The 27814-nt window shown below is 41.1% G+C and overlaps 1 protein-coding gene across 1 annotated transcript in view; it reads left to right on the top strand.

Annotated features, from left to right (window-relative positions):
* The first annotated feature begins 5541 nt into the window (after positions 1-5541).
* GPR141 (G protein-coupled receptor 141) overlaps positions 5542-27814 on the top strand; it is a 228263-nt gene continuing 205990 nt past the window's right edge. The window contains exon 1 of the mRNA XM_054495680.1: positions 5542-5683. The gene's annotated coding sequence lies outside the window, so the exon portion shown is untranslated. The remainder of the gene's footprint in view (positions 5684-27814) is intronic.

Raw genomic sequence — 27814 nt, 5'->3', positions numbered from 1 at the left:
GTGCCATGATTAAAATTCTTAGTTGTAAAGTGAGGGCAAAGATCAGGCCAACATCCTAGGAGAGAGGAGGAAAGAGGAGTGAATGGTTTTATTACACTGGTGCTTTTAGTCTGGGGCCAAGCATGGTAGGGTATCCAATCACAGTTTGGGTCTTGGCTATTGTGTCCTCAGAGATATGAAAGTCACTTTTATAGTTTATCTTTATTTCAGTGGGCGCTTGGGTTCATTCTGGAAGTATAGGTTTGAAGTAGGCAAGGACAAAATGTTTGGCATATAATAGATATAAAAAAAGAGTTGACGTAAATATTCCCCTGGCTCACCTTTCAGGCACTTTCTCCACAGTGTTTGGCAGAGAGGCTTCAAGGGAATGAAACACCATGGAATCCCCATGAGAAGCCTTCTCTACTGTCATCAGAGCAGCATAGGTGATTTTGGAAGTGAAGGGGTAGGAATGGAAGGTGATAGCGAGGTGAAGCATTTTCTCTCTATCTTCATGATTTCTTACACTCTTCATTGTTCTCTCAGAACACTGTCACCTACTATGATGGTTAATTTTATCGTGTCGACTTGACTGGATCAAGGGGTCCACTTGAACGGACCACTGGGGTGACCAGATGTTTGGCTAAATGTGATTTCTGGGTGTGTCTGTGAGTGTGTTTCTGGCTGAGATTAGCATTTGAATTGCTGGACTAAGTAAAGCAGATGGCCCATGTGGTGGGCATCATCCAATCTGTTGAGGGCCTGAATGGAACTAAAGGCCAAGGAAGAGAGATTTTGCCCCTGCTGTCTGACCACTTGAGCTGGGACATCAGTCTTCTACTGCTCTGAAACTTAGACTTACACCATCAACTCTCTTGGTTCTCAGCCTTTGCACTCATACTCAACTACATTACTGGCTTTCTTGGGTCTCCAGCTTGCAGATGGCAGATGGTGGGAATTTTCAGTCTCCACAATTGTGTGAGCCAATTCTTCATTATATCTATCTATCTATCTATCTATCTATCATCTATCATCTATCTATCTATCTATCATCTATCTATTATCTATCTATTATCTATCTATCTATCTAGCTAGCTATCTATCATCTTCATCCTCATCATCTCCTATTCGTTCCTTGACTAACACAGATTTAATGCTGTTGACTGAATATCTGTGTCCTCTTCCCACAATTCATATGTTGAAACCCTAATCCCAAAAGTGACAGAATTTGGAAATAGGATGCTTTGGGAGGTAATTGGGTTATAAAGGTGGAGCTCTTGTGATGGGATTAGTGCCCTCATAAGAAAAGGCATGAGAAAACTTTCTTCCTTTCTCTCCTCTCTCTCTCTGTATCTCTCTCTCTCTCTTTGCCATATGAAGATACAGTAAGAAGGTAGTCATCTGCAAACCAGGAAGAAGATCCTCACCAGACACTGGACTTGCTGGCACCTTGAGCTTAGATTTCCCAGTCTTCAGAACTGTGAGAAATAAATGTTTGTAATTGAAGTCACCCAGTCTACGACACTCTATTTTAGCTACCTGAAATGACTAAGACACCTCCATTCAAGTATTTCAACACTACTGGCAGGGCAGGGGTGGTGGTGTTCCCTACTATAGACATGGAAACAGACATGGAAAATGATTCCAACTACTTGCTTTGGGCAAAAAAGTTACAAATGTCAGAGCAGGGCATAGAACCATGTCTCAAAGCCTAATGTGTTGTGTTTTCTGCCAAGCAGTAATGACTTTTTGTCTTATGTGTTTCAGCTCTTCTTTTTGTTTCTGCACACCCAAATCTCCTTCTCTCTCTTTCTCTCCCCCTCCCTAACCTGCCTGTCTGTCTGTCTGTCTGTCTGTCTGTCTGTCTATCTATCTATCTATCTATCTATTCATGTAGGAATGACCCACCAGGCAAGTTAGTGTTTTAATCAAGGAATAAATGGCTACTGGACAATAGCCAAATAGCTATTACTGGTGAAATATTTCTTTAATTTCAGCTACATGAATTCAGGATTTGTTGATAATTCACCCAGAGCATATTATGAGCTATCTGTTGAGATGAAAATAATTAGTAAGAATTCAATAAAAAGAGAGGGTTTTAATTTATTAAGAAAACAAATCATGTAAGAACTTTAGACTTTGATGAACTCACACAATTAATGTTTGTCTCTATGTATAAACAATTCATGTACCAAATATTCTGTCCGTTAAAGCCAGCTTAGCAGGGTCTCAATTTGGAAACACTTTGTTGGTTGTTTGAGTAACTCTATATCATACTTGAGTAGAGTATGACATTAAGTGAAAATGAACTTGAGAATATAGGCTATTATTAGAAATGAGAATTAAAGCAGGCTAGAGCCTTTATTATCAGAAAGTAGAGAAAGATAGCCATAGGAGACCAGGAAATAACACGATTTAGCCTCCAGGGAAGAAGCACAGGAAAAATAATGCCTCTTTGCATTAACCTACCGCATCCAGGTCAGAGGAAGCCTAATGTGAATGGATCTGAGTACACAGATATTTAATGAGTCCAGGCACTTGCAGGTGGAGAATTTTGAGAAACAAGGAAAGGAGGCTCAGAGTCTAGGTCAGAATGGAAAGTTTTTCTTTTTGCTTTTTTCTCTCTGCAAATTTTCTTTCCTTTCTCCTAGAACTTCTTTCTTAAAAGGGGTGAGAAGCTGCCTCCCCTGCAAGCCTTCTTTTTGCCCTCCTCCTACCTCCAGGGGCTTGTTGGTCAGAGTCAGATTCCCCTTCTCTTCCTTGCTTTTCCTTGGTCTGTTTTTCTTTAGTCTGGTCTAGCCTGGCCATTTGAAAGCCAGTAATTAGAAGACTAGGGTATGAGTCTGTGTGTAAAGGAAATGTGTAAGTAAGTGCCTCTGCTGACTTTGCCTCTAACTCCCATGGCTACTGAGTTTAAACAAGACAGTTATAGAGACTCCATTGTGGTCTCCACATTGGGATCTGGGCCCAAAGCCCCAGTTAGCAATAAGGTGATATTTACCTAGTCTTATGCTGTATGTGTTCTGTTGCATTAATTATCTGTTGCTGCATAACAAATTACCCCAAAACCTAATGGCTTAAAACAATACATATTTATTATTTTACACAGTTTTTGTGTGTCAGAATCCAAGAGCAGCTTGGCTGGATGTTTCTGGCTTGGATCACTCATGAGGTTGCAGTCATGATGTTGACTGGGACTATGGTCATCTAAAGGTGCTGTGGTCATCTGAAGGTTCAATGGGGGCTGGAAGATACATTTTCAAGCTAGCCCTCTTACATGGCTGTTGGCAGGCAGTCTGTCTCAGTTTATTACCAACTATTGACAGAGGTTTTGTTTTTTTTTTTTTTGAGATGGAGTCTCACTCTGTCGCCCAGGCTGGGGTGCAGTGGTGCTATCTCTGCTTGCTGCAACCTCTGCCTCCTGAGTTCAAGCAATTCCCTTGCCTCAGCCTCCCAAGTAGGTGGGATTATAGGCGTGTGCCACCATGCACGGCTAATTTTTGTATTTTTTTTTTAGTAGAGATGGGGTTTCACCATGTGGTCAGGATGGTCTCGAACTCCTGACTTCGTGATCCACCCACCTCAGCCTCTCAAAGTGCTGAGATTACAGGTGTGAGCCACCATGCCTGGCCTGTAGAGATCTTAAATTCCACATCACACTCAACTTCCCTATAGGGCTATTTGAATATCTTTATGGCACAGCAGCTGGCATTCCTTTAGTGTTTCAAGAAAAAAGAGAGAGTGAGCAAAGAGGAAGCTGCAATACCTTTCCTAACCAATTCTCAGAAGTCACACAGTGTCACTTTCACCATACTCTCTTCATTAGTACTGAGTCATGTTAGAATTTGAGCCCACTCTCAGGGGGAGGGGAATTAGATTCCACCAGATATTTTGTGGACATATTTTAAAACTACCACACGTCTCAAAGATTGCTAATGCTTACTAATACCTGTATGTTTCCTGTTATTTTGGGCTCAAAGCTAAGTTTTATATCCTAACCCCTTTTCAATTATGTAGGACCCTGTGACTGATATAGAGTCAATGGAATATGAGCAAAAGTGAGGCAGTCTCTTGGAGGCCTGGCTTACGGAAGCACACGTTGACCTCTGTTTTTCATCCCTTTTCTATGGTAGCTTGGAAGACATGTTGAAGATATTGCCTCCGAATGCCTAGTATCACAAGCTGGAAGGGGCCCTGGAGTGACAGGCAGACTCTCATTGGTAATAACAATGGTCTGTGGTCTGAGAAAGTAATACACCTTTATCATTTTAGGATGCTGTCTTAGAGAATCTAGATTTATTTATTCTCATAGAATACATACAACAGGGATTTAAAGTGATGTGTAGGGTGTGTGTATGAGTGTATGGCAAATATGTAGTTTTTTATGTATTAGCATGGAAAGTTATTTCAAATATATAGATTATAATGTCAGCAGTGATAATTTGGGGATACTTTTCTACATCATTTTCATATTTGTTATAGAATATTTTCCAAATTTTGTAATGTTTGTCATAGCATATGTATTTTTTTAATCTTTAAACAAGAAAAATGAATATTTTATGAGGAAAATAAATCCTCGCTTTTATTTTTATTTTTACTGTTTTTTGTTATTTTCTAGTTTTCTTTTCTCTTACTTTGACGGCTTACTTTCTTCAGCTTTTTGGCATCCAGTCACCAACATCCAACAGGCTACCTGCCTAAGAAAGATGATTACATGCCCTTCTTGTTGCCCACTCCCTCAGCTGAGATTCTTCTAGACTGTAGGGATTGGAAATTGTAGATGTCATACTAGGGAGAACTAAGTCAGGAGACCTGGTGGGACTCCTGTAGCAGAGATGGGGTAGGAAGAAGAAGCCAGGACCTGATGTGCTGGGTGGAAAGTGTGGCTGAATGAAGAGAAATCACTTTTTACTGCCCTAATTCAGTCTTGGTTTTGTGTTTGCCTTTTGTAATTCTTTACCTTTTTTTCAGTTCCAGAAGGTCCTATTACATCTCTTCTTTCATCTTGACCTCTTCTGTCTTTATGGTTCTTTGGTCCTGTTTTTTAAGATCATACCCTCCCTGTCATTTTGAAGACACCAAGCCAATATATGCTAAATTTTTTCTTCCTTTTTGTCTTCCTTTCTTCCTCCTTCCCCGGCTTTTCATTCTCTCTCCTTCCCTCCTTCCTTATCTTCCCTCTTTCCTCCTTCCCTCTCCTTCCTTCCTTCCTTCCTTCCTTCCTCTTTTGTTGTTGAAAGCCATTTTTAGAAATATGATCTTCTAAGTTTTCAGAAAGCATTACTTTTTCCATAAGCATCAGGATATTTTATGAATCACCTCATGTTTTTAATTTGTTTGTTTGTTTCTCCATATTTTAATAGAGAAAGATCTTTCTAGACCAACAGATGATATGTTGGCTTAGAGGGTATCAAAGAGATTCAAAGAGAAATAAGAAAAGTACCTGCCTCCTGAGCCTACCATCTCAACGTGACCCCAACATTCTAACAGCTCATCACAATACCAAATAACAACCTCGTGATAGAGGGATGCACAGAGTATTCTGGGGTGTAGACAAGGGAGAAAGGAATGCTGCCTAGAGATATGAGGGAAGCACTGAGAAGAATAAATGTGTCTGGGATCTTGAAGAATGACTCATAATTGACTCAGTAGAGGAGAAGAAAAACCAGCATGTGTAAGGTTGGGGGATGAAGAAAGCCTGAGAGTGAGTAATGGAATAGGGAGAATGTGGGTGATGCCTGAGGACAGAGGGGCAGGCAGCAGGCAGTCATGGAGGGACTGGTAGGCCATGCTGATGATTTTAGATTGTACTTCGAGGGCAAGAAAGGAGCCACTGTTATGTTTAAGTAAGGGGAGGACGTGAAGAGTCCTGTATTTTGAACAGCTCCTTTTGGCAAGGTGGCAGCTTAGAGGCCATAACCAAAGAGTGGCACTGGGCCTGGGGTGATTTCACCTGCTCCCTGAAGGACCCCTGGAGACTGGTGGGTCCATAGGCAAGATGCTACCACTTACTGTGAAAATATGCTTTCCCGGTCCTTCATTCAAAAGACTCCAGTGAACCATTTTCCTTCCTCCTATTTAAAAACAAATATTTCCATTATATGAAGCATTTAAAATATCCCTGGATTGTTCTTTCCAGTTAAAAATGTATTTTATATAATTGTAATTTGTTTATAAGGCTGCCTTTGCTTTTAAATAATCTGAAAATCTACTCAGTGGCTGAAATAGTGACAAATGTTTTGCTTTACTTTGAAACTCTTCCATATTAATTTCTCCTTCTGTGTCTCCTATGCTCTGTTCTCTGAACTTTGGAGACATTAACATGCAGCTCAGTTTGTGTCTGTCACCTTCTTTCTGCCTGCTGGGATGTGGGGAGGTGTGTCAGCTTGCCAGTCCCCTTTCCAGGGCCTTGTACTCTGGGCCTGTCGTGGCATCTGCCAGGCTGTGTTTGTTCACAGGGCCTTTTGGCAGCTCCAGTTTCTTGTGAAAATAAGATAATATGTGTAAGACAAACGATTGCTGCCAAGTGTTAGGATTTCGGCTGTGGGTGCTGTGGGTGGCGGCAGGTGCTGTGCATTGAGCAGTAGCCATTGGGGAGTCATTTACAATGATGTTACGGCAATTTTGTTAGGTGGGGTAAATCCTCTCTCCAACAGTCTCTCTTTGCATAGGAGCAGAGACATCAAGAAAATACAGTTCTCTGCCTGTGTTCCTTAGCCCCTTGGGGAGCCTTTCTGTGGTTGATGTTAGGCAGTGTCTCTCCTGTTGATAGTCATCATTCTATGGGATGCTCAAAGGCAGCTGGAAGAGAAGCTTCTCCTGGAAATGTAGAAGCCAACAGAGTGAGGAACAACTGATAGGGCGAAAGGTGTCCCAGAAATATATTTCCATAAGGAAGCTTATGGGGAATTTTACTGCATTAAGTTGTCTTTTAATTATCTAGTGTACCTGCTTGGATCTTTATGGCTTTAGTCAATTCAGGCTGTCCTAACAGGCAGCCATGAAGGCTAAGAGTTGGAATTTGAGCTTGAACATCAGGACTAATTGAACTCCTGTGTGGTCTGCTGCAGCAAACCCAAGGGCAGATTCTCTGCCACTCCTTCACAAGGTTTTGCCTAGGAGAGGACATGCTTTAGTTGTTGACAGAACCAAAAGGAAGCATGGCTGAGGACAGAGGTGTGTCTTGGAAGACCATGGGTAAAAAGGCCAGACTAGAGAAATTAGGGATTTTGAAAACTGAGGCCACCCTGGATGAAACCCATCACCCTTACAGTTCAATGCAGCTCTCTTCACATCCCTTGCTTTCTGTTCTTGGTCTCTAACCTTTTTCATGAACTCCAAGTGGCCTTCTGGGAACCCATTGGCTCACTTATACTCATCTCTTTCTTTCCTTTCCTTATGGGGTGAAGAAGAGATTTTGCATTTTGTTACACAATAAAATTTTCAGGAAAATTGTTGAAACACCTCAAATATCTGATAGAATTATTCTCAACTCTTGTTTAAATATTCCATTTCTGCTTCTTTTTTTTTTTTACAAAAACAATCATTTTAATAAGTAATATTTTAAACAAAGATTACAATTCATAGTGTTAACATTTCAAAAGTACAAATGCAGTAAATCTATAACATTGATAAGTTTGGAAATAATTTAGGCACAGGAGCAAAATTGTTTTTCCCACAAATAATACCTGTACATTGGGTTGAGGCCAATGTTTTTCAAATGTATTTTGTGAAATTTCATCCTACAAAATGCTCTTGGAAAAATAATGTTGTGGAAAATAGTTAAGGAAATAGAGAATGCTATTTCTTTTCCATAGAAATTCAAATTGCTTAAAGACAAAAACTCAAGGAATATTGCAGAAACAAAACACAAAAAAACAAAACCTGTTTAATTTTGCTTAACTGAGAATTTCCTCAAGTTATGTGATCAAATAAGCTACCTACTCCTCATTTAAGAACGGAACCTTCTTGGGAAAATGTTTCTCCAGATTCCTTTTGGTCACACTGAGAATTGTAGATGACACACAAAAACCCCAAATCATGAGATTGTCGGGGAGCACCTGTAGTCATATCATTTATTTCCATCTATGGAAGTCCTTAAGCAATTCCAGAGAGATTAAAATCTATCCTCATTTTAAACATGGCCTGAAACTTCCCTCAGTAATCTCATTCTATTATGTCATCATAGCCTTCTTCCACATATCGACTCTAAGGCCTCAGGAATACAGTGTTTGAAAACATTTCTTCACTTTTGTCCTAAACTTAGAAAAGGAACACCTGGTCTCAATCAAGCTCCTGGGTAACAGACTTTTGTGTAATTGAAATTGAGAACCATGATTTGAGTGGCTACTTAAGTTTCTCTACCTGTACTAAGCAAAGACAGAATCTGGCCTTTCTTTAGGTATCATGTTTTTTTTTCCCTGTATTTCCTAATGCCTGTCCATGTTTCTTCATCTACAAATTGGAGGCAGTTAATGATAGCCTTGCCTATCTCCATAGCTGGTGACAAATATTAATAAGATAAAGTACAAGGAGGCACTGTTTATTTGGAAGAGAACTATAAAAGTGCAAGGTGGTGTTATTACCCTAAGCAATTTACAGGGCACACCAAAATCCAGGAGGCTTCAAAGTCAAATTCAAACCTTGAGTCTGGTTCCTGAAGCACTGGGAGGACAGTGTAAGCTGGAGAAGGTGGGGCCTTGGAGGATGGGGTTCAAGGTCCATACTGGGCACTGGTCAGCTGCCCAGTTGTTCGGTCTCTAGGTAGAAACAAAAGGAACTGGTTTTGCTGCACCTTAAGGACCCAGGGGCAATCTAAAATGACTTTGGAGTTTAGCGTCCTAAGGGAACTGTAAAAGAAGACAAGCATTCTCTTGCTTTATAGTTGGACCATCAGATGGTAAATGGGGAAAACATAGCACTGCCACACCAGTGACAGCTGAGGTGGCCTTAGCAAGCCTTATCCAAGGTGCCCACCACACAGGCAAAGAGAAGTTCAATGCCACATGTTTGTTGCCAGCACAGTCTTATATCCATGATATCCCAAGGGATTCCATAAAATTAACAGACTCGGGGAGGCTTGACAGGGAGTTCTAAGTCCTGCAATAGTAAGTGGGAAAAAGAGCCAATGCAAGAATAATTATTTCTGTTCATTTGACCCTGCTTTGAACTTTACCCTTTACTCTGTGCCTGGTGTAACATAGATTATAAATTTGAAACTGACACTCTCTATATCTCTATATGTATATCTGTAGATAGATATATTGTCTATATCTATCCATATCTACATATCTATATACCTATCTGTGTATATATATATTTGTATATATCATGCTCCTATGAGAATAACCTCAAAAAGAGATTGGAGTAATCATGGAATAACCGTGAGTTACGATTTGTGGCAATTACTCATCACTTTTCTTAATGCTTTGTGCTAATCTAGCATATCAGTACTTATTTTCAGAGTAATATTGAGATAACTGCAAAAGTAAGTTAACATCCCTTTTATTTGCACAATGTTCAAGAGCATTTGCTCTGGAGTTAGTCTAGGTTCAAATCCTGGTTCTTCTACTTGCTAGCTGTGTGAGTTTGGGCAAATTACTTAATCTCTCTAATCCTCAGTTTCCTTAGCTATCAAATGGATAAATAATATTGCAAAGACAAAAATAGTGCAGTGTTCTGAGGAAATACAGAGAAGGGGTAATTGTCTATGAGGGGGCATCTGGAAAGTGTTCATGGACTGCTCTGTTCTCAGGAGGTAGTGAGGGGACAGGAGAAACAAGACGGGGAGAAAGGCTGGTGCAAGATCAGAGAGGTCTTAGGATGCCATCCTAAAGGGTTTGCATAAACTTCAAACAACCCTAATATATATACACTCCTCAGATATGGAATTGAGGCTGCCTAAATTCTAAGAACTTGTTTGTGTTTTCTGACTGTATATGTACCTAGGAGGAAAGGGTTTGTTATTCACAGTGTAATGGAGTAATGCCCTGTTTACCCAGTAAGATGCAATTCAACTTACTGTGTTTTAGAAAATAGCTGCCCCGGGTCTCTAAATCTTTCCATGGCAAAATGGGCCAGGGAGCTACCCTAGGTGTTCATTCATCCACCCTTGCTCCCCGACACCTACCAATTCATCCACGCACCCATGCAACAAGTATTTACTATTGGCTCTTTGTCAGGCCCTGCCTGGGGTACTAAAGACATAGATATAAATAAAATCTGATACCTGCGCCCAAGGAGTGCACAGCATAGTTGGGAGATGCACATGCAAGACACATTATGACCCAGTAAGGCAAGTACTTCAGGAGAAGTCAGGGTAGAGTTATGGGGCCCCCAGGGAGAATGGGGAGACATCACTGCAGGGGGCATTTCAGCTGGGCCCTGCACGGTGAATAGAAAATACACGTGACTGGCATCTTGAATGTGAATTACATGTAAAATAATACATCTTATTTAGTTGTATTGACTATTTGCTTTCATGGCAAAGGAGAGAAGGCAGCTAACATTTGCTTAGGGCCCATATGTGCCAGGTCTACATACTTTTACAAAAACTTTTCTCATTTTACTCTTAGCCAACTGTGAGGTAAGTACTATTTTTATCCTCTTTTTACTGATGAGGAAACTGAGGCTCAGAGATGGTGAATACATTTACTGAAGGTCTCACAGCTAAAAGCAAATGAATTAAGAAACAAATATGAGTGGTTCAGGGCCTCCTGTCTGGGTTTAATCAGTATAATAACAAAAATATAATTATTTCTAATAAAATATAAGAATAGTGATATAGTGATGATCTATTGAGCATTTGCCAGTGCTACCAGCCTTGGTTGTAGGTACTCTCTCTCTCTCTCTCTCTCTCTCTCTCTCTCTCTCTCTCTATATATATATATATATACACACACACACATATACACATAAATTTATATGATTCTTAAGCTCACCTTGAGACACAGGTGCAATTATGATCATTGTCATATATTACAAATGAGGAAATCGAGGAACAGAGAGTTGAAATAACTTGTGCAGTGTCATTCAGTGACACAGGCAGAGCCAGGACTCAAACCCAGGCAGTCCAGCTTCATAACACGTGATACAATCTGTACAGGGGTCAGGGGAGCCCAAAGCAGATTTCATTGTTTGCCCCTCCCACTCTAGTCAATGCTCATTTTACTAACACAGGGAAAGTTGTAATTCAAGTGAAATTAATTCAGAATAAATACCAGGGGATGTTTAGAGGATAAAAATAAGTAACAAAAGTATAATCTGGGGGTTGTGCAGGACAAAGTTTGTGTGCATTCTTGTAATTGTGATTGTAATGATTTCCTGTAGCAACAGGGCTGATGAGATTTACAGACATAAAAGTGTCTCAGGGCCAGGCATGGTGGTTCACGCTTGTAATCCCAGCAATCTGGGAGGCTGGGGCAGGCAAATTACTTGAGGCCAGAAGTTCAGGACTAGGCTTGGCAACATAGTGAGACCCCGAACTCTACAAAAAATTAAAAAAATTAGCTGAGTGTGATGGTGTACACCTCTAGTTGTAGCTACTTGAAAGGCTGAGGTGGGAGGATCAGTTGAACCCAGGAGTTCGAGCCCATAGTCAGGTATGATCTCACCATTGTACAGTAACCTGGGTAGCACAGTGAGACCCCATCTATAAAAAAAGAAAAACACCTGTGTCTCAGACTGTTTTTTGTCCTACCACTTTCTTTTTTCCTCACTGAGTTCCTGCCTCAATATCAGTTCAGAGTTAGGCAAGGGACAAGTATCCTAGCTCACCTTATACTAGGAATTATTCTGTGCCAAAGAATGTTAATCCACATGCAGTGGGTCTGGGGATGGTCAAAGAGTCTACATTTCTAAAAGGTCCTAAGCGATGCTGATGCTGCTGGCCCAAGGATCACACCTGGAGAAGCATGGACACCTTGTTGTAAACAGAAGATCTACTGCTGACCACAAGCTAGCAGCCATGAGCTATAGCTGATGTAAGGAAGGACACAGAAGAACAGACCAGCCAGGGTGAGTGAAAGCCAAGGTGTCCTGCCCATTTTCCTAACCCGTGATAGTTTCCAGAGCTACTGGGTAGTATAAGATAATAATTGATATTCTTTTTTTTTTTCTTTTTTTTTGAGATGGAATCTCGCTCTGTTAACAGGCTAGGGTGCAGTGGTGTGATCTCAACTCACGCAACCTCCACCTTCCGGGTTCAAGCAATTCTCCTGCCTCAGCCTCCTGAGTAGCTGGGACTACAGGCCTGCACCACCACATCCAGCTAATCAGCTAATTTTTTGTATTTTTAGTAGACACAGGTTTTCACCATGTTGGCCAGTATGGTGTCGAACTCTTGACCTTGTGATCCACCCACCTCAGCCTCCCAAAGTGCTGGCATTACAGGTGTGAGCCACCCTGCCTGGCCAATAATTAATATTTTTAATGAGGTGACCTTATTTTGCAAATACAGTCATTGTCTTCTGGATGATATATTGAATAAATTAGGAAAGTATATAATATGTGGTAAAAATATTTCCATCAAGCATTGTTAAATTAAACAGCGTGGGAGTTGCAGGTAGTGAACATCTGTTATGGAGAAAAAAATACCTCTGCAGATTTCCCAAAGGATTAGGTAAATGAAGCATTATCTAAATTTGTAAAGCCATTCTCTAAGCTCCTGTGGTGTCATGAATTCTGCTGTGGTGAGATAAAATTTCAAGGAAACAGCAGATGTTTCCTAACATATTGTTGCCTTGGCCTTCCTCTTATTGAGTTGCCCACTGCTGTGGGAGATGGTGGGCTCAGAATTAGTCAGTCCAGTGTCTGAATAGACGCCACTGTTATGAACACTTCTGGTAATAGAGCCGGAGCCAAGATTTTTGACAGAAAAAGAGTTTTCTTGAGTTTTTAAAGAGTGAGGAAAAATTCAAGATGATGGGAGAGCTTGATTTGCCTCCAGTACAGGAAATCAAATCTGATTTGTTGGTAGGATACTCAAGGACGCAAAACCTTAGACCCCAGTGGATACCTGAGAAGTGAAGGGGTCTTCTTTATCCCTCAGCCGAGCCCTAGATCTGGGGAAGGGAACTCCGGATGAGTTGGGGACAAGGCAGAGCATCTTTTTTCTGAGTGTAGCCTGAAGAGGCAGCGGATCCATGGGCCAATGTGGGTGAGGTACAGTGGAGATTGGATTGTGTGAGGGGCATTGCTAGAGTGGCTATATTTAGGGACTTTATTTTCTCCTAAAAATATCACCAATCCCCTCTTTTAAAAATGTGTCATTTGTTTTGCCTATTTTTTGAACTTTGTGTAGTTTTCTTTAGTGACTTGCTTTTTTCCTTTGCCTAATATGAGCTTTTGAGATTCCTCCATGTTAACCTGTCCCTGTAGTTCACTGTTTCCCCTGCTGCATTCTACTCCATTGAATAAGCACACCACCATTTATCCATTCCATTGTGATGAATTTGGGGGTGGTTTCTGGTGTGTTTTGCTGTTACAGACAAGGCTTCTATAAATGTTTTTGCAAGTGTTTCATGAAAAGTTTCTTTTTATGACCATACTTCCTGACCCATCATGACAGACATAGAAAATGACAGCATTTGTTCAACACACAGGGGTAAACTGGAGGGTGTTTGGAGGCATCTCCATGGGTCTTGGTGAAAAAAGAATTTTTTTATATTACATAATTGTATTAAAAAATGAATTTGTATAAAATTTCTGCATGGAATCTTTCAACATTTTTAAAAAGAGAAATTTAAGCTTTCCTCCTTGAACATAATTCTTTTTTAAGTCAGGCTTTATGCATGAAATGGTTACATGCAATTTCTGGGCAAGATTTAAAATGATGATATCTTTAAATTCTTGATAGTCACCACTGATGAAAACCATTGCTGTCAAGGTAGGTAATAAAAATTCTAAAATCATTTAATAACAATTCAAAAATGATAATGAGTCAAAAAGCTCTTTTTTTCCACTGACAAGCGTTACATTGAAAATACCTTGCTAACGCAACTCAATTTTAAATTCAATCAATTTTTATATCAACTATTACAAAATAATGAGGAAGCTCTGATTTGCTGAGTAGGCTTGCATGGCTTTAAAAACTGCTGCTAAATGGATGTCGTAAAAGAGATCTTCTGCTACAAACTGCTGGAACCATTCAATTTAGACCTCTGACTAATGCTACATCTTCCAGTATCCTGTCTGACCTCCCAGCCCCCAGCCCTAGAACCCCAAAATGAGACTTCTCAGTTTGTACACTTTGAGAGGAGCTACCCCACTGGTATTTAGGGAGGAAAACCTGGCTGTGTCTCGGACCAAAGGGCTGCTGGAGGACTTCCTTGTTTGTGTGGCACAAGAGGTAAATATCCAAGTTGGAGAGGATCTCTTTCTTACATGTAGGGTGTTGTGGATGGGAAGCATGAATGGGATTTTGTTCAATGGGCTCCCAGCTTACTGGGTGTCCTGCTAATTCTGGGTCTCCTCCGCTTCAGCCAGTACTGAAGAGCAGTCAAAAGCCACAGCCCAGAGGGTGCTGCTGGCTAGAAAGCTTGGCTCACCTTGGAATCATCTGGATGTTTTAAACAATACTGATGTATGGGTCTTATGCCAGAGATTCTTTTTTAATTGTATGGGTACAGCCTAGGGATCAGGATTTGTAAAAAGCATACCAGGTAACTGTGATATACAGCAAAGTTTGAGATCCACTCTTAGAAATGGACTTTTTGGATTGTAAGTTAGAGCATTTTGAATTCTACTCCGCAATACCTAATTGTTTTACAAAGTGGTTGCACCTGTGTACCTGTAGTGCATGAGTTCCTGATCATTACTTTCTATCCTTCTGCTGTGCTTGGTATTTCATCAAGTTGGTGGTTGTGGGATGGTATTTCGTTGTGATTTTAACTTGCATTGCCTTGTCTATGACATTCAGCATATTTTCATATCTTTGATGGCCTTTCTTGTCTCCTCTCCTGTGAAATACTTATTCAGGTGTTTTGCTCATTTTTTTATTAGGTTGTTTGCTTTTTTCTTACCAATTCATAGACATTCTTTTACTCTGGATATTAATCTTTTGTCAGTTAAATGTTTTACAAATGTATTCTCCCAGGTTCTGCCTATCTTTTCAACTTTGTATGATGTCTTGGTGAGCAGGTCTTAATTTTAATGTTTTTAAATATATTATAGCTTTTAAAAATAGTTCCCCCCACCACAACGGTTTTTTTTTTGGAGGCAGGGTCTCACTCTGTCACCCAGGCTGAAGTACGGTGGTACAATTATGGCTCACTACAGTCTTGACCTCGTGGGCTTGGGGGATCCTCCTGCCTTAGCCTCCTGGGTAACAAGGACTACAGGTGCATGTCACCACACCTGGATAATTTTTTGTAGAGACAGGATTTCACCATGTTGCCCAGGCTGGTCTGAAACTCCTGGGATTAAGCAATCTGCTAGCTGTGGCCTCCCAAAGTGTTGGGATTACAGGTGTGAGCCACCATGCCCAGCCTTATTTTGTCTTTTTAAAGACATTCTTTCCTCTCCTGAAGCCATAATGGTATTGTTTTGTTTTCTTCCAAAAGATTTAAAGTTTTGCTCTTTGCATTTAAGTCTTTATTTATGTCTACAATAGATTTTTGTGTATATCTCTAGATAGGAATCTATTTTTTTTTCCTTTTCTCGTGAAGACCACCAACTATTCAGCAACATTATTAATTGATTCATCCTTCCCTTCCTAACCTGCAACAGACAGTTTCTCAAACCAGGTGATAGGCTATTTCATGCCGTTCTCACAGAACACATGATTCAAACTTATGCCTCAGAAAAATTATAAATACTATGAGCTATTAGCTATATAGCACTGTTATAGTCCTTATAGCTCATGTGAGGAAATAAAAAGGTGTTTTTTAAAGGGCATTATTTGTAAATCATTTAAAGGACATCATTTATGAATGATGATCGTGCCCATGTTACAGATGAGGAAACAGGCTCAGAGAGGTGAAATCACTTGTCCAAGGTCACACAGCCAGTGTTCAATTGCATTCTGGCTCCAGAGTCTGTGCATTAACCACTGTGCTGTGCTGCCTCTCTAAATGAGTACACATTCTAAACTTTATGGTTCCTTATTACTATTAATCATTAATGCCTGTACTACATTGATCAACTACATAGAAGTTTTAAATATGCAAATTAAGAAGCATAAGATAGCCAAATGGTTTATAAATGATACCCTTAAAAAAAAAACACTCTATTTTTAAGTATTCAAAAAAAACAAGAAATCCACATAAAGACCTTCTGTTCTTCAGAGTCTCCTAATGACTGTAAACAGTCACTCTAGCAAGCAGGTCATAGAGTCTACAAGTGCACTTTAGTCGGCCAAGTTCACCTTGAGAGTTAGTGCTGCAGCTCTTGGTTATTTTCAAACACTGTCATTTATTTGTTTTAAATAAAGAAAACAACTTAGAAGAGACTTGGTTCCCCGTAAGCACTGATTGGGTTCAAGAGGCTGTGAGTGCGGGAGGCCAGATCCCAGGGAGGTGGCAGCGCTTTGCTTCGTAGGTGCCCATTTGGCTTAAGATCCTAAGGTCTCTGTTGCCAGAAAGGTCGGGCGGAGGCCCGTTAAAATCAGAGCAGGAGGATCGTCTGCTTTTTTCTTTTTTCTAAAAGCAGTCGGATTAAACCGATCTGAGACAAGAGGCTTTTGTTTGTGATAATTGGTTTCTCCTGCAAACAAGTTGGTATGCAACATTAGTTGTTTGCAATTCTAATGACCTTTTGGTTGAGTACAGACAAAATTGCCAAATGGCTCTAAAATAACTATGTATTCTGACCTCTTCATCAATTCTCTCCTGGGCAATATTTCCATAAGAAAACGGGAAGAATGGTGCTCACGCCTAGGAGACCTTTTTATTTCTGCAAGTTATTTGCTCTCACTGTACCTTGCAAAGGCAAGGCCCTGTTTTACTGACTTCAACTTCCTGTCTTCAACTTTCACATCAGATCTAAGGGATACCTGGTTCACACATGTTAAAATCCCAGCTCATTTTTCACATCAGTTTATTGACATCAGTTTCTGTCAGTATTGTTGGGAGCAGGCAAGAGTTAACTATTTAATACCTTTCTCTCTCTACTCTTACACTCACAAGCTAAAACAAAAACAAAAACAAAAACCCAAACAGCAATCAAACATAAACAAACCCATTCAGATGTTGAGCATGGAACCAAAAGGTAAAACTCCACACCCTTTTGTGGAGCACCCTTGCTGAAGATAGGCTGAAAATAACAAGCCTTTGCTCCAAGAGTGGAACATGTTTTTATATTGACATTCCAAAGGCTAGGACAAGATGTGTTCTCTCCTTTGTTTATTTTTTCACGAGGCTGAAGAGGAATGTCTTCCTTTATAGAGAGAGGGAAGGATTTTGGAAAAAAGAAATGGGGCTCATTTGTGGAAATAGAAGTAGAGATGGTTTGGGTTAGGGAGGAGAGCATTCCTGTTGCTCACTAATCGGGGGAAATGTGTAACCATATGCCCCATTATGGATTTTCTTAGGTAGATGAATCTAATGCAATTTTGTTCCTTTTTGATTAGGGCAATTAATTAGAGGCTTTGCTAAATGTGATTTGATTTTTATATTTTTTAGATTATTTTACTTTCAAAACTCACCAGTCTCTTGTGAAGCAAATCACGTGTTTTAGTTTAGAAGATACTGTGTCTATTTAGGGCCCTTCTATCCAGAAGCCCAAGGATGGCCCTGTCCAAGACCTGCTGCACTGTCAAGGTGTCAGGGTCAGTGCAACACATGGAAGGTAGCCTTTGCTTCCCTGCTGGGGTTGGGGTGAACATACACTGTAAAGCTGGGGTAGCTGAGCTGTGTGAGGCCTTTGAGGATGAGACAGCTGGCAAAACTGGTGGGAACAGCCCTACTTGCTCTTCTGGGCATGTGAGGCCTCAGCACTACTTGGGAAACTCAGGAAAACCATGGGTTTAGTGGGCAGGAGATGAGAAGACTTGTGACAGAGATCCTCATCACATCACCCATGCTTCTCTCTGTGAGAGAATTGCTGAGCAATTCTCAATGGTGTGTTGCCTTTGGCATTCCATCAATTTAGCAAAAATGTACAAGCCATTTACTATGGAGGAGTAGGAACCCAGAGAAGTTAAACAAATTATTCCAGGAAGTATAACCGGTTGGTGGCAGAGCCAAGACTGAAAGCCAAGTCTCAGGACTTTTGGTTCACGGTCAACCACAACACCACATTGCTGGGTATTTACTGCCTGCCTCGTGTTGCCTTTAGGTCATTTTGCTTTAGGAACTGAGCTTTTATACCAAGAGATGACAGGCCTATTTTGGTAGCTGGGGGGAAGGGGAGGACAAAAGAACATGCAATAAAAGTAGTATTTCTTGTGTCAGCCTTCAGAGCTATGTAGAGAGGGCCAGACAATAAACAACATAAAGACCAAGGATCAGAGAAATATCTAAAACCCATTTCTATCCTCATCTATACACGACTGGCCTCTGTAACCACACATGTAGCCGCCATCTGTGCTGCCTCGCTTCCTCTGGGTAGTTCTGCCTTGTGATTCTTCCTCCTGCGGGAAAAGTGCTAGTTACACAGCGCAGTGGCACTGAATGCAATTTTGAACGATATGAATTTGAAATAGTGGGACCTAAAAATATTAACAAAGTCTCAATTGGCTATGCACATTTGAAAAAAACTCAATAATTCTCCAAATTAGAAAAAGTGTAAATAATTTACACAATTTCAAAGCAGGGGACCCATCAGAATTGTCTGCTGTGTTTACACTGTAAATTTGAAAAAACCCCAGTAATTCTCCAGATTAAAAAAAGTGTAAATAATTTACGCAATTTCAAAGCAGGGCCCCCATTGGAATTGTCTGCTGTGTTCATGCCGTTGCCAGATGACAGTGCTGCTTCAGCTGGTTAATGGAAACATGCGGCTTCCATTGTTGGTGGCTGTGGATCACTCTCATGTTTACATGCACCAGAATTTCTGCAAGGGATTTTGGTTATTTTTGTACTGTTATTTTAATATTCATTCATTGGTACTTAAAAATTAAAACTTTTTGAATCACATAGTATCATCTAAGTTGTCATTAAGCCGTATTGCCTGGGCTTGTGCTGAAAAATCAGTCACTTTGTGGTAGAGATTATGTAAATTTGAGTCCCCAAAGGGAAACTTTAGAGAAAATATTGAGAAAATAAAAAAAGGAATATTAAAAAGCAAACATGCTACATATTTGTGGATTACATACATTTTGAGGCCGGGCATGGTGGCTTATGCCTGTAATCTCAGCACTTTGGGAGGCTGAGGTGGGCCGATCACTTGAGGTCAGGAGTTCCAGACCAGCCTGGGCAACGTGATGAAACCCTGTCTTTACTAAAAATACGAAAATTAGCTGGATGTGGTGGCAGGCACCTGCAATCCCAGCTACTCGAGAGACTGAGGCAGGAGAATCGCTTGAACCAGGGAGGTGGAGGTTGCAGTGAGCCAAGATCACGCCATTGCACTCCAGCCTAGGCGACAGAGCGAGACTCCGTCTCAAAAATAAATAAATAAGTAAATAAACTAATTAATTGAATACATTTTGAGATTGTAGTCCCTCCACAATTGTTTTACCTTTAGAAAAATTAATTTTATATTATGAAAATTTTAAATTCTATGGGGGTCTTGAGGAATGCATCCGTGACCCAAATAAGAATATGCTATACCCAAGTATTAAGGGTGAATTGTGTCTCCCCAAATGATATTGGAGTCCTCACCCCTGGGACCTGTGAATGGGACCTTTTTGGAAATAAGGCCTTTGCTGATGATTAAATTAGAATGAGGCCATTACAGTGGCCCTCATCCAATAGGACTGATGTCCTTACCTAAAAGGAAAATTTGGACACGGAGACAGACATGCACAGAGGGAGACAATATGAAGACAGTCTTCACATTGTAGACATCTACAAGTCAAGGAATGCCTGAGGCTACCAGAATCTCCGGAAGGGGGCATGGAACAGATTGTCCCTCAGAACCCTCAGAAAGAATCCACTCCACTGAGACCTTGATTGCAGACTTCTAGCTTCCAGGGCCTGGGAGAAAACACATTCCTGTTGTCTGAGCCACCCAGTTTGTGATACTTCGTTATGGCAGCCCTAGCCAACAAATATACCAAGTGGCTGACCTAAGTTAAAATAATTCATTTTTAGGAGGGTACAAAGGTTGTGGTCCCAATGTTTTGGCCAACAGCAGACCCCAAGGAATGGCCCTTAGAAAGAGGGAATGCCTACCCCAGTTGCTACCAGTCCCCAGGGGAAAACTTGCTTTCTCAGCCATTTATGTGCATGTGTGATTAGTTCATGAGACGCATTTCTAAGAGATTGGCTGACGTCAAGGTGATGAGTGACGACTTTGACTGGAGTGATGAAATTGCAGCAAAAGTGGAAGCATTGCCCAGCTGACCAGGCATACTACCCAGGATCTGGTTACCACTACCATAGCATGAAGGGAAATTGATGGACCAATCAGGAGGGTTGAAGTTTGTCTAAGGACGTCATACACAAGGTTAGCAACCTGCCTTTTTTTTGTGTGTGTGCTGTGGGCTAGGTTCATGCAGGTAACAGAAGGGTATGGCTGCATAGAGAGGTCAGGAGAGGAGTCGGGGAGCTGAAGGGAGGATCCAGGTGCTGAGATAAGAGGACAGAGCTTAGGGTTGAAGGGGGAACAGTGGGAGGCACCATGGTTTCCTTAATGCACTGCGCAGAGCCGGGACCCTAGGTAGGACAAGGCTTGGCTTTCGGTGGACAAACATCAAGGCTGGAGGGAACAGAAACGGAAACCCTTCCTCTGTGCTTGGCCAAAGAAAACTGGCAGCACCTTCCCAGTTACAGGGAAGGGATCAGGGCAGCATGGGCTGTCTGGACGGGGTCATTCTGTAGTCATGTGTCCAATTATTCACAAAGCAAGATGGTTTCTTGGGGTGATGCATATTTTATACGTAGGCTGGTGGTTTTGGAGACAAAATTAAGTGCCATTTAGGCTGCTGTGCTTTCTGAAGCAGAAGAGTCTCCTAATGACTCTGTGTGCAGAATACGGAACAGAGTTAAGCAAAGTGGTTGATAGACAAATGTACCTTTTAGTCCTTGAATGGCTAAGGCCCTTTCTCTGATCCAGCAGGAGCCAAGTTTCTGCTTTCATTTCTTCTATCATCTTGATCCCTCCCTTTGTCATTAGATGAACAAACGTGGAGGCAAGTGGGAATAGTGGAGGGCGGGTAGGAGATGGAGGGAAACAAACCATTACATATCTTTGGGGAGGGTGGTTTTAACAGCAATCCCAATAACAGCAACAGGAACGCCAGTGGCTGATATTCACTGAGGACTTGCTATGTGCGAGCCCTAGACTTGGTATGTTTATTCCCACTCTAATTATGCAAGGAAGCTCTAATTATTCCTTTCTTATAACAAAAAACTGGTGTCTCCCAGATTTTAAGTATTGGTCTACATCACTACTCTTGACACACATGGCCAAGAGTAGAATCTAGTAATATACAGTATTGTATCATAATACCTAGCAAGCAGAATTTTTGGCCTAGTTTTTTTTCCCTCACATTTCTCATCATAACACAGGAGCCAGATGACATCTTAGTCCCTTGCCGTGTTCTATGACAGTAGGGGAAGACCCAGCTTACAAGACAGCTTGTTCTATTTTTCCAGGTGAGGTCTCAATGTAAAGAAATGGCTGTGGATGAAATGAGAAGTGGAGGTGGAATGTACCAGTTTCAAGGTGGGGGGTATGGTTGGCTATATGATGTATTTTAGATTTCCTTGGTGTGTGCAAGCAATATACATCATTAGAACAAGATAGGATGGAGCAACAGCGTCCGAAGATGTGAGTGGTTTGGACCACTTGTTGTTACTGTGAATGCTCTTCCTGTGGATTGAAATTCTGAGGCTATAAAGATGACATTTCAGAAATGACCCCTTTCGTGCATTATCTCTTGCAAGTTGGGAGAGCAAAGTTTCCTTTTTTGTATGTTTAGTTGACACCTAATAATTATACATACTTATGGGGTACAAAGTATTTCCATACATGCATATGATGTGCAGTGGTCAAATCGATAATTAGCATATCTGTCAGCTCAAACATCAATCCTTTCTTTGTGTTGGGAACATTCAAAATCCTCTCTTCTAGCGTTGGACCACATACAATAAATGATTGTTAACCAGATTCCAAATTTACCCTGCGATGTGAAGAGGAAAGGTTCTTTGTCAGACATTATTCCCGGGCACTTACTTGCTGGCGTGCTCCCTGCCTCTCCTGCTCCGTTCCTCAGCTGCCAAGTGCTGGCAGGGTTGTGTGTGCAGTTGCAAGTTGTCACTTGGGTAATAAAGGAGAAGGAGCATAGCTTGGCAGACTCTCCAACATGGCCATGTGCTGCATCCTGTGCAAATAGAATTATGATTAATGACTAGCCTGGCAGCTGAGTTGGACTAGAGAACTTGGCCGAGGTCAAGGTAGGCCCAAGGTGCAGCCTGGGTGAGGCTGTCTGAGGGCGGAGATGGCGCAGATAGGGGGGCAAGGCCCAAAGGAAGGCAGGCAAGGGGTGCTGATTACTTGGGGGATCCTGTGTAAGGAGGTGATCTGCAGAGCAGGGGAGTTGGGAAGGGTGGTGGGGATCTAAGCCCATGTCCTATGCACAAGGCCTGACTCCTCCTGTGGCCAAGCTTGAGCTGCTCTACTGCCTTTGTAGGCTACTGTGTTAGTTTCCTCCAGCAGCCATAAAAGTTATCTCCATCTTGGTGGCTTAAAACAGTTATGAAGGCCAGAATTGAAAGATGAGATTATTGGCAGGGTTGCACTCCCTCCTAATGCTCTAGGGTAGAACCCTCCCTTGCCTCTGACTGCTTCTGGTGAATGTCAGCGTGCCTCGGCTTCCCTGGCTGCATGGCTCCAGTGTGCCTCAGTGGCCACAGTCCCTCCTCCTCCTCATGTGTCTTCTCCTCTTCTGTCTCTTATAAAGGTACTCGTCATTAAATTCAGTGCCCACCTGGGTAACCCAGAATGATCTGATCTCTTCATTACTTCTGCAAAGACCCTTTTTTTGAAAGAAGGTCACAGTCACAGGTTCCAGGGGTTAGGAAATGGACATAATGTTGGGGACCACCATTCAATCCATTACAGTTGCTGAGAGAATTGTGAGGGCCTAAATCTGTATTGGTTTTTAAAAAACATTTTTTTTTTGGTTTCAGTTGAGATCACACATATTCACTGGGCTTGAATTTGCATGTGGTGTTCAGTGGCAGGCAAGCCAGCTTTCAGGATGTCTGTTATCCAAAGCTACACTCTTAGGGCACCTCCAGATGACTCTCGGGCTTCCCGATCCAATCTTCTGCTTCTCCCCCTCCACATGTGCCCTTCATCTTGTGGTAGGCAAATCAGACTCAATACCTACGGAGAAAGCAAAGGACATCAGTGACCGTCTAATTCACATGTGTTACAAATGATTGGCACAACTCTAACCGACTCTGCCCTAGACTCATAACAGATATTAATTATCTACTGTGACAACAGTTCAGACAGAGCCTATCTATGATGGTTAATTTTCTGTCAACTTGATGGGGCCACAGGATGCCCAGATGTCTGATGAGCATTGGAATTGGTATGCTGGGGAAAGCAGATTTCCCAGTGTGGGTGGGCCTCATCCAGTTCATTGAGGGCATGGATAGAACAAGAGGGTGAAGGAAGGTTGGATTCACCCTCTCTGTGTCTGACTGCTTGAGCAGTACATCAGTCTACCGCCTGCTCCTAGTTCTCAGGCCTTCGAACTCAGACTGAAATCTACACTGTTGGCTCTCCAGCTCTCAGGCCTTCAAAACACAGCGCTGGACTTCCTGGGTCTCCAGTGTGCAAATGGCAGATCCTGGGACTTCTCAGACTCTGTAATCAATACCTTATAAGAAATCACACACACACACACACACACACATTCTATTGGTTCTGTTTCACTGGAGAACCCTGACTGATACAGAGCTTCAGACCTCTCAGGCCGGGCCTCAGTAGCTGCTGTCATGGGTTAGGGATAGCACACAAAATGAAATCTCTGCCACTTCTGATCCAAAACGAGCCTCATTTCATAGATAAGGAAACTGGGGCCCACGGAGGATGAGATAATTGAAAGGTGGTTGCCTATTCAAGTGGTATTTTAACATTTCATTTCCCATGTCAAAAAAAAAAAAAAAAAGATGAACAGCCCGTAGATTTCCAAATTAGGATTTTTTTGACTTTAAAAACACCTAATATTGAACTGATTTTCTTCATATTTTTTAATAGCTTCCCAAGCCACATAGACACCTGGAGCCTGTCACCCTACCGGTGTGACTTATTACATACTGTACAACCATTCTGTTCCGTAGCTTTCAGGATCCATCTGTTAGCTCAAATAAAACAAAATTTATATTAAATGGGATTTTAGAAATATTATCATGGCCCAAATTGAACATCATGTGATGGAAAACAAAACGTATGTTGGCAATTTTGCTTTTGATTATTGGATTGGGGTTCCAAAGGGGAAAGAAAGAGCTCCTCTCCAGACCTCATTGTGTTCCTGCCAGAGTATTGTTCCTAACACCTCCATTTATTTTTAACAATTATTGTAATTATTACTTGTATACATTATAAAAGTAATATATATAAATAAATTAAGAAATTCTTTTAATCATTTACATTTATTTTTAATTATTATGGGCATATAATAGTTGTGTATATTTATGGGGTACATGTGATGTTTTGATACAGGCATACAATGTGTAATGATCAAATCAGGGTAATTGAAATGTCCATCACTTCAAGTGTTTACCATTTCTTTGTGTTAGGAAGATTCCAATTTCACTCTATTAGTCTGTTCTCATGCTGCTAATAAAGACATACCTGATACTGGGTAATTTATAAAAGAAAGAGGTTTAATTGATTCACAGTTCCATATGGCTGGCAAGGCCTCACAGTTGTGGCGGAAGGCGAAGGAAGAGCAAAGTCATGTATTACATGGTGGCAGGCGAGAGAATGTGTGCAGGGGAACTGTCCTTTTATAAAACCATCAGAACTTGTGAGAATTATTCACTGTCACAGGAAGAGCACAGGAAAAACCTGCCCTTGTGATTCAGTTACATCCCACCAGCTCCCTCCCATGAAGCATAGGGATTATGGGAGCTATAATTCGAGATGAGATTTGGGTGGGGACACAGCCAAACCGTATTATCCACTTTTTTAGTTATTTTACAATATATAATAAGTTATTGTTAACTATAGTTGCCCTGTTGTGCTACTGAATACCAGACCTTATTCATTCTGTCTTAACTGTATTTTTATACCCATTAACATTCCCCACCTTGTCTTCCCCTCTCTGCTATCTTCCTCAGCCTCTGGTAACCATCATTCTACTCTTTATGAATTCAACTTATGTTTTTCTCTTAGCTCCTGCCCATAAGTGAGAACATGTGACATTTGTCTTTCTGTGCTTAGCTTATTTCACTTAATATCATGTTCTCCAGTTCCATCTAAGTTGTTGTAAATGACAGGATCTCATTCTTTTTTATATGCCTCCATTTCTTGAGAGCCGTTCCCATCCAACTCCGAGTGGCTAAAATGCTGACTTCCTTAGAAATTTGAAATTGTCCCATTTAGACCTGTTAAAAAAGAACAGCTCAAAAACATTATATTTGATACAGCTTTTCCAATAACAGTTCTTTGGGCTGCTACAATTTGGAGAAAAGTTGAGAAAATAGGAGTGAGCATTTCAAGTTTGAAAAAGAAAAAGAAGAAATAAGGCTAGAATTCATTGTTAGCTTGGTCTGTTTACTCCCAAGGATAATGCCTATTTGATGCAATTGAGCAAAGGGACATTGATGGAGGGATTCTGAGGCAGAAGACTCCAATTTACAATATTCAGGGGGCCATATACAATATTCTGTTGAAGCCTCTACAGTGACCTTATGAGATAGCTGCTGTTGTTTCCATTTTACAGAGGAAAAAAAAAAGTATGAGAAAATTATCTGTCCAAGGTCAGTTAGTAAAGAGTAAGTGAAGTAATGGATTTACAGTGGTGTCTTCTAATGAAGCAAGGTATCCCAGTAGGAATTCATGGTAACTCCTGATGCTTTTCTTATTCTTGAATAGGACATTTCCCCAGGGGAAAACGCTACAAGTAAATTAAAATCAAATGTTGAGTAAAGGAGCAGAGGAAAACTATCATGGGACACAAGATACAAAAAGGCAAATAACAGAGAAGGGGTTGGAGGACTGTGTGATAAACTGTATTCCCTTCACTCCCATACTCCAGCTAATCTGATTTTGTAAGTTGTACAGGCATTGTTAATTACATTTTGACTATATTTTGAGTAATGATTAGAACTACCATACTAGGTATTTGGCAGTATCTAAGATTAAACGTCTCTTTTTAATTCTCACCATAACTTGAGGTACAATGGGGTGTGTATTGTCATCTCCATTTTACAGGTTAGGAAACAGATGCAAAATGCAACCTAATTTGCCTCCAATCCTGGGGCCGAACTGGGATTTATTGCCAAGGCTATAGCTCTGCACGTGTTCCAGGTGACGTCCTGTGGTTTGAAACCCCTCTGAGTGGCTTCATGTTTTGTTTCTCTTTCACTGGGGAGGATAAAGTCACCACTAGGTCCTTTCTGTGTTCTTTGCTGCCTTTTTCTCTTCTGCATCCACAGTCCTGACTTACTCCATTTTGGTCTGGATTTCAACTGGCTGAAACTTAATCCCTGATACTGTTAGCTGAGAGAGAGCATCAAATATTAATCCTCCAGGGAGTATGTTTTTTAAAGGAGACACTGGAAGGGCAAAAGGTCTTTAAGACTCAGATGATTCCGTGATAATGAAAATTGAAGCAGGATGAGGGGGAGAGAGTTTTAAGAGGAGCGATCGTCTCAGAGCTTCAGAACCAGTAGACACTGTATGGCCCTGGAACCAGCAACATTGGCATTACCTGGGAGTTTCTTAGAAATGCGGAATCCGGGGCCATCCTCAGGCCTACCAGTGTGCATTTTAACAAGATCCCTAGGTAATTTGGGAGTACATTATAGTTTGAGAAGCACTGGTGTAATCCATACTCTGACATTTTTGTCTGATCTCTGGCAGTGGGCTGAGCTCAGCACTGGAACTGAAAGGCAAATTTAAACGTCCGTTTTCAAGTGAGTAGGTAAGAGGTAACTTAAGGAAAGAGCAGCAGAAAATCAGTTCTGGGCCTACAAGAGGTGGCAGTATGTTGGGAAACACAGTTGACTGATTCAAAACAGAATAAATGGGCCAGTTTCAATGTGTAGTTGCTGAGTTAGCAAAAATCTACCAGGTCAAATCAAATTCAAAGTGTTTTAGCTTTAGATAAGCAATATCTAGTCTCTCCCTCATGAGAGCAAATGTAAAATAGTCTAAAATTTTTATTAGCAGTGGGAGAGTTGGCAAGATCCTGTTTCCTCTGGGAGCCAATGCAATCATTTCTCTCATAGCTCAGTTCATGAACCGACTATTTTGCCAGGAACTGAAATTGTTAGTTTCCTTGAGCAAAAAGCAATTTTGTTTCCCTCTGGTTTTTCTCTAAGTGCAGGTTAGCCTGAAGCTCGGCACTGCCCTGCTCTGCAGAGATGCTCCAAGCTGACCTATTCTTCTTAACAGTGTCATCTTGCAGATAAATCGGACCCTAAGAATCAGGGAAAAAAGCAGTCCCAGAACTTGGCGTTTTCTCAGCTTATCACACTGAGTTTTTGGCAAATGTTTTAAACTTTAAGTGTTTCAAATTTTCCCTAATATAATTTACCTGGCAATCTCC

The sequence above is a fragment of the Pongo pygmaeus genome, chromosome 6 (assembly GCF_028885625.2).
Source record: "Pongo pygmaeus isolate AG05252 chromosome 6, NHGRI_mPonPyg2-v2.0_pri, whole genome shotgun sequence".
Lineage (NCBI taxonomy): Eukaryota > Metazoa > Chordata > Mammalia > Primates > Hominidae > Pongo > Pongo pygmaeus.
Note: the sequence above shows the minus strand (reverse complement) of the source record. Positions and strands in the feature narration are given on the sequence as shown.